The sequence below is a fragment of the Poecilia latipinna genome, unplaced genomic scaffold (genome assembly GCF_001443285.1).
Source record: "Poecilia latipinna isolate Pla-1442-1.1 unplaced genomic scaffold, P_latipinna-1.0 Scaffold895, whole genome shotgun sequence".
Taxonomy (NCBI): Eukaryota; Metazoa; Chordata; class Actinopteri; order Cyprinodontiformes; family Poeciliidae; genus Poecilia; species Poecilia latipinna.
Window position 1 is genome coordinate 196,636 of NW_015113511.1, and position 11,967 is coordinate 208,602.

The 11,967-nt window shown below is 40.8% G+C and overlaps 1 long non-coding RNA gene across 1 annotated transcript; it reads left to right on the top strand.

Moving 5' to 3' along the window:
* Window positions 1-250: 250 nt before the first annotated feature.
* LOC106957339 (uncharacterized) lies at window positions 251-10,668 on the top strand. The gene is made up of 3 exons (XR_001426931.1): window positions 251-309; window positions 1,312-1,368; window positions 9,759-10,668. It is a non-coding gene; the product is annotated as an uncharacterized LOC106957339 (long non-coding RNA).
* Window positions 10,669-11,967: the final 1,299 nt, after the last annotated feature.

Sequence of the window (11,967 nt, forward strand, 5' to 3'; positions counted from 1 at the left end):
ATTTACATCTATAAATACTTTGAAAGTGGCTCAGTGGCTTGAAATTCCCAAGTTGTGGGCATGATTCCAGCTTCCTGCTGTCTGTGTGCCCCTTGGCAAAGCTCTTCTCCCAATCTTGCCTTCCAGTCTGCATTTCGGTGTATGAATGTGTGTGTGTTTGTGAGTGTGTGTGTGGCTCTGGGTAAAGTGTTTTGATTGGTCAGTATGAATTCAGTTCATTTACCAGATAAACTTTTCATTTTATTCTGCCAGCATCCTGCCTGCATTCTGGTCCCCCACCAACAATGACAGACCCCACGTCTGCATTAGGTCAATCGGATGTTTTGATCATTTTTGAAAAGTGCATCGTGTCCATTAGATTAAAGTGAAGTAATGTATTTGTACATTTATTTTAGCAGAAATGTGTGTGGTCTTTATGTATAGTTTCTTTCTGATCGGTTCAAAATAAACATTTGCTCTTTCTAAAATTTTCAGTGAGAGATTATGTGACTACAATAAAATGTTAAATCTTTCAGTGTGGTGCACAAAAAAAAAATAAAATCAAAATAAAATCTGTATTTCCTTTAATTTTTATACACTTTTAAGCCATAAATGTGCCAATAGTGACTTTAGCAAAAAAACTGATATACATCTAAAACGCTGACTCAAACAAAAAAAAAAAAACAAGCAAAAAAAAAAAAAAAAAAAAACAAAAAAAAAAACAGGGAAGCATCAAGTTTGGATTCCCAGGCAGGCAAGTACTTTTCTACCTATAAACCTCGTACACAGTCAGCGTAATAGGTGTGTGTACGCGCACATAGTATAGGCAGCGTGGCTGGGTGTGTATCCAAAGCATCACATTTCAATGACATCATTTAATGAGAGCATTGATGTCAAAAGTAGGGTAATTGCGTCTGTTGTCGTGTCACCATACACCTTGGCAATTATGGTGTCACTCAACGATTAAGGCTCATTATCTCCGCGAGAGGCCGGCAGTCCAAACAATGGAGTCGCACAAACCTGCTTTACTAATTGCTAGCAGACACAAGTAGACTTGTGGAGCCAGCTGAAGTGGTGTATATTTAGCTTCTGTTGAGTGTGTCTGCGTGGGAATTATGAGGGCGAGTTACACAAATATGATTATTAAATTTCACCTGATGGACAGATGAGCATACTGAGAGCTACAAGTGTGCTATTTAGAGATGAATGTGGCTGTTAATTGGGGGACAGGATTGGATGACTTAGTGGAAAATGCTAAGAGCCACTTGAACGCTGGAATTAAGGGTAACTTAAGAGAAAATATTAACCTCTTTTTTTTTTCTTTCTTCTTAGGATGAAAAGTTGGCTGTACCTTGACTTATTCAACCCAGGCTTTGAGACCCAAGTGAGGTACTTACGATGGAATCTCTTTTGGATGTGATTTTATTTATTAAACTCATTGGTTCCACATTCAGAGAGCGAGGTTTTTCCCATGCACGGACGGGCTGGTACTGTCCAGTGTTTTGTTGGCTCACTTACCCTCTCTGCCCTCTCTCCATCACCGAAGACCTTATAAGGCCACACGGATTCCTCTGGGTTTTACGGTTCATATTATTCTTCTATCCTCCTATTCAATATCTCTGATGATTATCTTTGCTGAGGCCCATGACTTCGGGTTTGGCTCTTTTATGCAGAGCAGGATCTCGGTTCATGTTTTTTGTGTCATAGCGGAACCGTTGTGCATTTGGTTTGGACGCCAATGGATGATTGTTGGCTATTGCTGTGAACTATTACAAACTTGTTTGGAGACATGCATATTTGGTTACAAAAGGTACAGATGTTTTACAGAAGGATTGGCTTTGAAAGTTGACTGGTGACAAACCAGCTCAGGCAGCATCATTGGATAACCGCTATCTATCTAAAAACTTTATTCAGCAGCTCATCGTGGTGTTCAGTTGACTTGATAAATGTTCCTTCTTATCATGAGAAAGTAGTTTATCAAAGCAAAAATATTGTTAGTAGCACATTTTGCCTTCCAGACATGTTAGGGTAAAGGTTTCTCTATAGGCCAGGGCGGGGGGCAACTCCAGGCCTGGAGGGCCGGCCTCCTGCAACTTTTAGATGCATCTCTACTTCAACACACCTGGGTCAAATAATGAGGTCGTTAGCAGGACTCTGGAGAACTAGACTGCACTGAGGAGGTGATTCAGCTGTTGGATTCAAGTATGTTGGAAAAGGGAGACATCTAAGAGTTGCAGAACACCGGCCCTCGAGGACCAGGATTGCCCACCCCTGCTCTAGGCAATAAACACTTAAAGTTTTAACATTTAAATGTATTTAATTTTTTTTTTCACCAGCAATCTCAAGTGTAAAAAACATGTTTGATCAGCGTCTTCTTCACTGACCAAAAACATTATGTTGACTGAATATAACTTTACAAAAGGTTACATTAAATCACAATTGAGAAGGAGAGTAAAAGAAAGACTGTGAAGTTTATGGACTTTTTAAGTTAAGAATTAAGCTTTTCAAAGCAAGAATATATTGAGGATTTCTGTTTCAGCTTCATGTCAGACTTAAATATCAAATTAAGAATATTAGACATAGATATCCTGATTAAATAAATTGTCCCGTTTTCAAGTGGTGAACACAACTCCCTGCACAATCAAGTAATAACTTGAACAGAACTTGACTGACGAGCTAAAGTATGTAAAGAATTAAAAAACAAAAGTGAAGCAAAGTAGTTTACATCTGTCTATCAAAAGGTTGCAAAGTCTTTTCTTTAGGGGCTTGGGACTTAACACCACAGTGAGAATCATTTCATAGAGAAAACATTGAAGCGCTGATCCTTCCCAGAAGTGGCCAGTGAACCAAAGTTACTTTAGGATTTCAAGGACGACTCATCCAGGAGGTCACAGCATAGAAAGTACTCCAAAGGTCACTTCACTTAAAGTTTAGTGTTCATGATGCAATAACATGAATGAAACTGGGGCAAATGGCATCTATGGAGTTGTACCAAGTCTAAAAACACTGCTGAATAACAGATAACACATTTCACAAACAACATCTTAAAGATCCCCAAGACTTAAGGGATGATATCCTGTGTATTGTCAAGATAAATGTGAAACATTTTAGATGTGCAACCTGTCTTATATGGGGTAAAACTAAAATAGCATTTCAGAACAAAGTACATGATGTCTATAGTCAAACATAGAGATGGTAATATTATGGTGTTTGGCTTCTGTGCCGCTTAAAGACATGGTAAATTTTTTTCATAACTAATGAAACTATAAATTCTCCTCACTAGCAGAAAAAATGTATCAATTCCTGCGTGTGTTTGGGTTACGATGGTCTCTAAAGCACAATAGGAAGTCCAGCTTTGAATGGCTCAAAAAGTATGGCTTACCAGTGGCCTAGTCAAAGTCTGGACTTCACTCCAGTTGGGTTGCAGTGTCAAGAACATAAAGGTTCTGTTCATGCTCGAAAATCTTCATGTGTGGGTGATAATTCTTCTTCAGTCATATCATTGCTAGTTATGCTAGCTAACGTTGATGGGGCTAAAATATAATTTTTTTTCTCTAAAATAATCACAAATAGTTTCCAAAATCAGCTTTTTTTAAATTAAGACCTTAAAGTGGAGACACATTCGAGCGCTTGAGAAAACGTTTAGGCTCCTTATTAGATACAGTTCCCAAGCTAATTGTTTCTGAGCGAGGCTGCGCTTACGAAGCTGCGCTCCTCGCTGTGTGGTGGAGCCACTGAGACTGCACAAACATCTCCTCGGAGGCCTCTGCTCCTTGTTTAATGAAACCTTGCAGGGGCCCCGCGAATGCACACAGAGAGGCTCAGCGCAATCTGATGGACAGTGTCACTGGGGCCATGCCAATTATGTTTTCAGTGAAAGCCCACCGGCCCCTCTCCTTGCCTGTAGCTGGAAGCCACCGTCTCACACCTCCTCCCCTCTGCTGAGACATAGAATAACAGGACAGAGATATGATTACTGATCTGGCCCTGAGAACCCCAAACACCAAACAGTAAAGATGTTGAGGGTTTGTTTGTTCAGTCATCAGGCAGTGTTTTAAACTGAAAGCGAGGGTCTGGGGGAGATGATGGCCTAACGAGGGCTCGCTGCTCACGATGTTTGTTTTTGTTCTGATTGGATTGCGTGAGGCTTGATGGGTCTCTGAGTGCTCGCTGGTCTCATTATGGGTGGAGCGATCTACTTTTAATGGCAGCAATTTGTTGGGTCTTCCCAGACTCGGTGTCATGGGCTGCACACAGGGATCACAGAGACTTGCTTGGTTCTGGACAAAGCAAGGAAACTCAGTAAACAAGTTTCCAAACTGGGTGGCTCGCCGATCCTCCTTTTTCCGGATCCGTCTGCAGAACCAGTAAGGTCAGCCGCTCGCCCCACAGAGGTGTTATCTGCCACATAAAACCTTTAGAATAACATGAATGACAAACTTTAAGCTGGAGTTCTTATGGCTTATGTTGAATAGTGGATTTCTTCTTACTGAAGGCCATATTTGTGGAGACCCTTCCCTCCTGAGCAGGGAATCTCTGCACCTCCTCCAAAGCTTTATTGCCTCATTGGTTTGCGTTGTGCCATACTCTTTCTATTTGTAGGGTACTGGCTTGACCAGCGCTCTGCAACATATTTAAAGCTTTGGATATTGTTTTGTAAGCTATCTTTGCTTTTACTTCTCCAAATCTTTCTCCCTGACCTGACCGCTGTGTTCTTTGGCCTTCAACATGTAAGCCCTCCACGGATCAGCTGAGAGTAAGCTTCACTCAGATGGACCCTATAACCAGCTGACTTCATTTGAGGGCAAATGAACGCTGTACTTTTCAAATTATTCTTTGGGAAAAACTATTTTTGTTACACGTTTTCCGTCTGCATCGCCACACTAGGCCAAATACGTAAATTCTTTTCTGGTGTGAACTACAGCTAACTTTTTCTTCAATCATTGTTTAGAAAAGGACATTTCTAACCTGGAATACGGTGCAATTTGTGCCATGTTCAATGTATTTTTAACTCTCGCGAATCCGATTTTAACCCCTGAATAGCTGCTTTTGACAAAGTCCAGCTAAGACGGAAAGCAAAGCCCAAAGATTTAGATAAAATGGGCTTTAGGGGAAGGGCATCCACGTCTAACCTCGGCTACAGACTTAAAGCTTCTGTACTTTTGCAGCTTTAGATTTATATTCATGCCCAGACATATAGACAAAGTGAGCGAATTAGCGTCTCGGCACCAGTAAATCAGTTTGTGTGGCGGCTCACAGGCTGCTGCGATGCACTGCTCTGCTGTGTGACTGAGCTGCATTCAGTTTATTGAGGACCGTACCAAAGGCAGAGAGAGACAATGCCACAATCAGGAACTGAGCGAAGGGTCGCGCCGAAGCCTGGGAGACGATTAACTCTGAGCAAACAAAGCACTGCGTGAGACTGTCATTAGTCATGCCTATCTCAATGCGCCGTTTTAAAGCTGTGCATCGGACAAGGCTGGTGAAAGCAGTAACAGCGAACCATGGTTTCTTGACGTTTTACTCTAAATATGCATCTGAACACATTTATATCCTTTTGTGAATGATTTCTTAAGTAGTAAATTTGTTTCTCATCTGCATCAAAATTGAACAAATAGTTTGTTATGATATTTATTGTCAATTTTTTTATTCTTGTTTTTGTGTAAAGCTTAACCGAAGTTTATAGTTCTTTTGGATTTCTCATCAGGGACTTTAGAAAAGAATACATAATTTGTAGTCAAGACATTGTTTATATCTTTTCAGTGGTTACTAATATTAGAAGCAAAGTCGACCTGGTACCATGTGTGAGAAAGTTGTCCAGAGGGCTGCCAACATTTTTAATTCTCGTATCTGACAGAAAGCTCAAAGAATAAAATTGCATCCCCCTTCAGCCTTCCTGTTTTCTGCTGTGGTTTTGCTCTCTCTCACTCTCCTGCAGCTTGAAAGAGCCACACCGGTCTCTAGATGTGTCACAGGGAATAAGACTTCCTTTTTAAATAAAACATTTTGAAATGTCTACTGTTCTTTGCTCAGTAACAATTTCCACACCAAAGAGTGTTGATTTTACTGACATGTTTGGAAAGAAAAAAAAAATGTTTCTAGCCCTGAACAGTCAGTAATTATTCATGTTAGAGGCACCTTCCCACTTTCGGGTCACCAGTCGTTGCTGAAAAAAAGCACTTTTCTTACATTTGATACCAATAGCAGCAATTTTGCATCTATGTTTTCTCCCTTCTGTTCTGCCCCTCGACCGGCAAAGAAAGGATGAAGCTATGCATCTACAAAGGCACAAGAAAAGGCCTTTGTCAGAGCAGCACAGGGGCTAAGAGTGGAAGACACATCTTTATCTTCGCGTAACAGGATTAGTGAGTCGGTGAAAGGCATATAAAGTGAAACGATTAGAGGTGGTGTCAGTTTCACTTTGCAGTTCGCAGAGTCCCCACCTCTCCCCTGTTGGCAGCACAGCACTGCCTCAGAGCCACGATCGCCTCGTCCACTCGTGAACTCTTTAAAGGTGCGTATTCCTGCAAAACGAGGATCTGTTCGTCCCTCCCACCCCCCGCGGTACACAGCTCATTGGGCATAAGAAACACAATTAAATTCAGCTAAAGCATGACCACCGACTGCTCAGCTGTAGCCTAATAGGCTTAAGAGGGGGGAAATAAATCTAATTGCGTGTTATTGCCCTGAAGTTAATCCCTCATGGCTTGACATTAGGGCGAATTTCGGTAGATGAGGGGACCTCTGTGGATCAGTGACAGCTAAAGGGGGTGGAGGGGTGGGGATTTTATTATAACAAAGCCAAAGAACCACACTTGACACCTGACAGATGATGAAAACCACTAGAAAGCCTCTTAAGCGGCCACAAAGTCTTATCAAGTGCACGCTCTCGTGTGAAGAGAGTCGACGACCGCCTCGCCGACGGATATACAGTTTCATTTGTGTTTTCATTGACGGTGCCGAGGATTGCGAAGGTTTGGCAGCTTTCCATCGCCTGCAGGCGTGGGAGGTTGGAGGCGGCGCTGCTTATTAATTGTTTCATTACACAGTTTTGAAACATATTAGTTGGGATTAAAATGTAATTACTTTGTTTGCCAATGACACCTGATTTCTAAGAGCTGTTCTAAACGAGCCCAAGCAATAAAAAAAAACAAACAAAAAAAAACATTTAACTTGCAGCTTGGCTTGTGAAATTGTTTCCAGTCCTGTGAACAGATTGCATTTTTCCCAGCATAATGGGCCTCACTTTTGCCCTTTTGTACAAGCTATTAAGTTGTTAAAACTATCAAGTCAGAGGTTGGGCATTTAAGCAGACAACCACATGCATCGATAATCTCTTTTCTATTATTTCAGCTAAACAAGACTTGGCCTCTCTCAAGGTTTTTCTCCATGCGTACAAATACCTTTCATCTGTGCACACGGTCATAAATGTGATGGTGCGAGATGGCTAATAGCTGGCGGTGTAAATAGAACCCAGACGGCTGAGCTCCGAAGTAGATGGAAGCAGTTTTCTATCTTATTTACTTTGGAATGAGCAGGAAAACCACCTATTTACTCCCAAGTCCTTCCTCCTCAGAAAATATAAGCCTGCCTTTGATTTAGCGAGCACTTAAAAACTCACTTTTCACAATGAGTACTAATGGCTCACCCCTGGATGGCGGCCCTGCGGTGGTGGAGAGTTTCAGCATTTTGACGGCTCACAGGCACACCAAACAGATGAGAAGGTTAACCTCAACTGACGCCTGATTTAGCCGATTCAGGCTGGTGCCCGTGGAGCCCGGTGGACACCGATGCATCCAAACAACCTAAATGGTTGGATCATGGACTGGTTGGTGGTTTGTGGTTATTCTTCCAGTAAAGGCACTTTGTTTAGGCCGTCGAGTGAAGGCAAAGCTATCCCATTAGAGTCTCGTATGATGGTCTAATATTCCCCACCTGTTTGTGCCCCTCGGGTCGAGCAGAATCGCGCAGGAAAAAAAAGCAAAACCAAAGGAAATAGGGATGCATTAAAAGATAATTAGGATAGAACTAAACTTTGGCTTTGCATTTATCAAGCAAGGTCAGTCGTCTTCTTCTGACTTGCTTCCCTGAGGACGCTGAGAAAACAGCACAATCATCGTCAACCTGTTCATTGGTTCTTCAAAAAGAAGAACTTTTACAGACTTTCAAAATAACCAGACTTTTTTTCATTTCTCTGGGGTGTTTTATTTTACATTCCTGTTTAAAAAAAATCTAAATTTCTGAAACATTTACTATTGTGCAAAGCAAAACTTCTTATTTTCACATCAAATTTTACAGTTTTGTAATATAATTAGCTTCCATGAACCCTCTAGTGACTCATTATATTGCTAGTTTATGTTTTAAAATGGACAAAATAAAAATTATTCTAAAGAAAATACTAGACTTTTTTTAGGGGGGTTGCTTGATGTTTGATGTCTGTAAACTGAGCAGAGAGAGAAGTGCTGGGACTGACTGAGTGCGGTGAGTTGAACAGGAAGTGATTCTTTCCTATGAACTCGCTGGTGAAACAGTTTGGCGATGTCATGTCCCGTGTTGGACCTCTGTAATAAAAGACACACAAAAAAGGCATGTCTTCCTGACTTCTCGCAGACCTGATTCCCAAAATCAGTACATCATCATCCTACATCTTGACTTGGAAATATTTGTCTACTTTGCCTCATTCTCTAAATCTATCAGATCATCAGAACTCCTCTTGTCCTCCATCCTCTTGACTTTCTGTCAGATTTAGCTCTGCACTCTTGCAAAGTCTTTCCAAAAATTACATTTTCCTGTCATCAGAAGAAAGCGCACAGCATGTTCTAGATTTGCTCTAACTTCATAGAAAAAAAAAAAAAAAAACACCCTCAAATTCATCTGGAGAAAAGTAGTTTCACTGTATAATTCTGTTCAATTTGAACAGTGGTCATGTTGTTCTTTTGGTGATGCCAAACTTTTCAAATTGTGGCCATGAGCTTCAAGTCTTGGTTCCTACAACATTGTTTTTCACTGTTGTGGAACATTTTTGCTAGTCCTGGATGCTCTCTTCGAATGAAAAGGCTTCTGTCTCGCAACCCTACTTGCTGGTCTAGGAAATATGGTGAAATAGAGGAGGTTCTTGTCCTGCTTAGAACAAGACCAGTCCATGTAGGACAGTGTCGCTCTTGGCTCTTCCTGACCAGCTCCCACCTCTTCTTTCCCAAACTTTTGGGGAAGTGCGCAGTTCTTGTAACACCTCTGTTTTCTCCGATGATTGATGAATGTCTTCTTCGTTCCTTCCCTCTTCAGCCTTCCCTTGACTGACACCCTGGTGGAACAAGATGTTTTGCAAATGTGACACAGTTTGATAAGGTCCTACCAGGACAGCTGAACTTCATTTCATGCTAATCTGATTCACAAGAATTTTTGTTTGAAACTCAAAAGACTAAATGTTGACACTGAAACAGATTAAATCAGGTTATAGTTAACATTTGACAACAAATGTTAACTATACGCTGCACGTGTGAGAAATTAGCTACTAGCAGAGATTATTTCCAAAAGGATAAGAAAAAGCATCTGATGAAACTTCATGAAAATAGGTTTAAAAATGTTTATCAAAACAAATAATTACTTCAACTCAGCTGATTTTATAGTAAAGAACCTCCTTTCAAGCAGGTAGTGCTGAGGCTGCGATTGCTACCTGGTCACCTTCCTACTTAATCTAAGATGTTCTCTGCACAAAGACCCTGCTTAGAGTTTAGATACTTATCTTTTGTTCTCCGTTTCTTCCTTCCTGTGTTCAGGCAGGCGGCAGATGAGCTCTGGAGCAAGTGGACGGACCTTCGTGGCTGTCGCTCCGAATGTTAACGACACCCAAGGAGAGCCCCTGGAATTTTCCCTAACACTGATAAAACCCAGATTTAGTGCCGCTCATAAAACACATGGCAAATTGTGCACTTATAGGGATCCACTGCAGGACCTGGAAATAGGAATCGGCTCCACTAAATTTCCATCTCAAATACCACCGCCAGGCGATGAGGATTTGTTTTCCACCCACTTGCAACTCGGTGGGTGGGTGGAAATTTTGATCCTAATCACTCCTTCTAAAAAGGAAAACAGTATTAGGTTATTTTGAAATTAGCTTTTATAACAGGCTTATTGGGTAAAACACAGCAGAAAAATCTCTACGTGTTCTATAAATTTTAATTTACTGATAAGACTACATCACCGGTTCACAGTGGAGTGTCTAAATATCAGTCTTCTAAATCATGCTATTGGCTTAAATATATATGTATATACATAGTTTGAAAATCTGCAAGCTACGAGGCAATCAGTGTTATCATTGGATTAGCTGGTTCATAAGTCTCCTTTCCGCTCTCATAAGCCTGGAAGAAAAGTCCTTTCACATGCAATTGAACCCAAAGTTCATATCCTTATGCATCCTGCTAATTATCTCAATATCCTGTTAACGTTTTAACTGGAGGAGTCTGGGCTACTATGAATTTAACAAAATCGTGTACAGGACTGTTTCTTCTACAGTTTTGTTAATTCCAACAGATAACTTCTCGTTCATTTTGATACTTTTTATGTCTGTTTCAGTCCTGACTACTTTTTTAAAACCTACTTCATTGGGGATGCCACTCAAAACACGATGTCAGAAGACTTCCGGTCCCTGGTGGTCACACGAGAAAGACTTCGCCTTTTGATTGAAAACCACAGCTTTGTCTAACAATGAGGTGCTTTTGTTTTTGTGCTTGTTGTGTTTAAGTCAATTGTTTGTCCAGACTCTGCGGCCGCCCTCCGTGGATGACCCCACCCACACAGAGCCGCTATGCAGTTATAATGAAAAATCCTGCACCATGTAGAGTCGAGTTTAGCTCCATTGACTGTGTATCAGTGGAAAAGTTATTCTTGTCCAAAAATTGCCCCGCCTGACCTTTGGATCTCTGCCACTGCCCCAGAGTTACTACGGCCTTCTTTGTGGCTCCTCTGATTCATAATCCACTTGCCTGTCAGTTTAGGTAAGGGCATGACTTCGTGAGTTTGCTGTTGCCATACTTTTTCTATTTTTGGGTCACGGATTGAACAGTGCTGCTTGAGATTTTCAAGGCTTTGGTATAAACCTGCATGAAACTTCTCCACAACTTTCCCCCGGACCTGTCTACCGTGTTCCTTTATCTTCATTATACTGATTGGTCCTTAATGTTTTCTAACAAACCAGTATTTTCATACAGTGATTGAATTACATACCCTGTTTGGTAGACATTTTTCTCGATTTCTATTTGTAAAAAAAATTGTAGATAATGTATATTTTACCTCGTACTTCACAATTTTATACTTTTTGTACGTTTATTGCATAAAATCCCAATACAATACATTGAAGTTTGACGTTGCAACATCATAAAATGAGAACACTTTGAAGTGTTTTGATTTTTTATTTCTTTTTTTTTTTGGCAAAACACTGCAGCAGTTATAAAAACTTTCATAATTTCCCCACTTGTTTTTTTTTTGTTTTTGTTTTTTTTTTAGGCATTTCCTCCTTCAAGAGGCAAGTTTCATTTCTTCCTCCTGCCCCGTCTCTAAAGAATAAAGGGAAACAAGAATAGTATTACCCTGAGAAGTCAAGCGAGTAACAGCAGCCACAATTATCGTTTCAACGTTTTGTCCTGACCCTGAAAAATGGTTTGCAGTAAAAAAAAAAAAAGAAAAGAAAGTGAAGAAATAAATAGGGAAATGTCATCAAGGAGTTTTACATGTGAGTGAAATATACATAAAAGTGAATTTAAGTCCTGGTGGAGAGAACAGCAGTACAGAGGCTGATGGGGGGCGTGGGGGGAGGGAGTAACCGAGCGAAGCTGAGTGAAAGAGAGCAGGAACCTCTTCTGGTATCTAAATGATTACAATGAAACCCTTTCAAGCCGTGGCGGCCAGCGCTGCGACTTGATATGATTTTTATCAGATGCTGAAATGCTACATTACCAAGTGGGCAGTAAATTATGTCTAAACCAATTA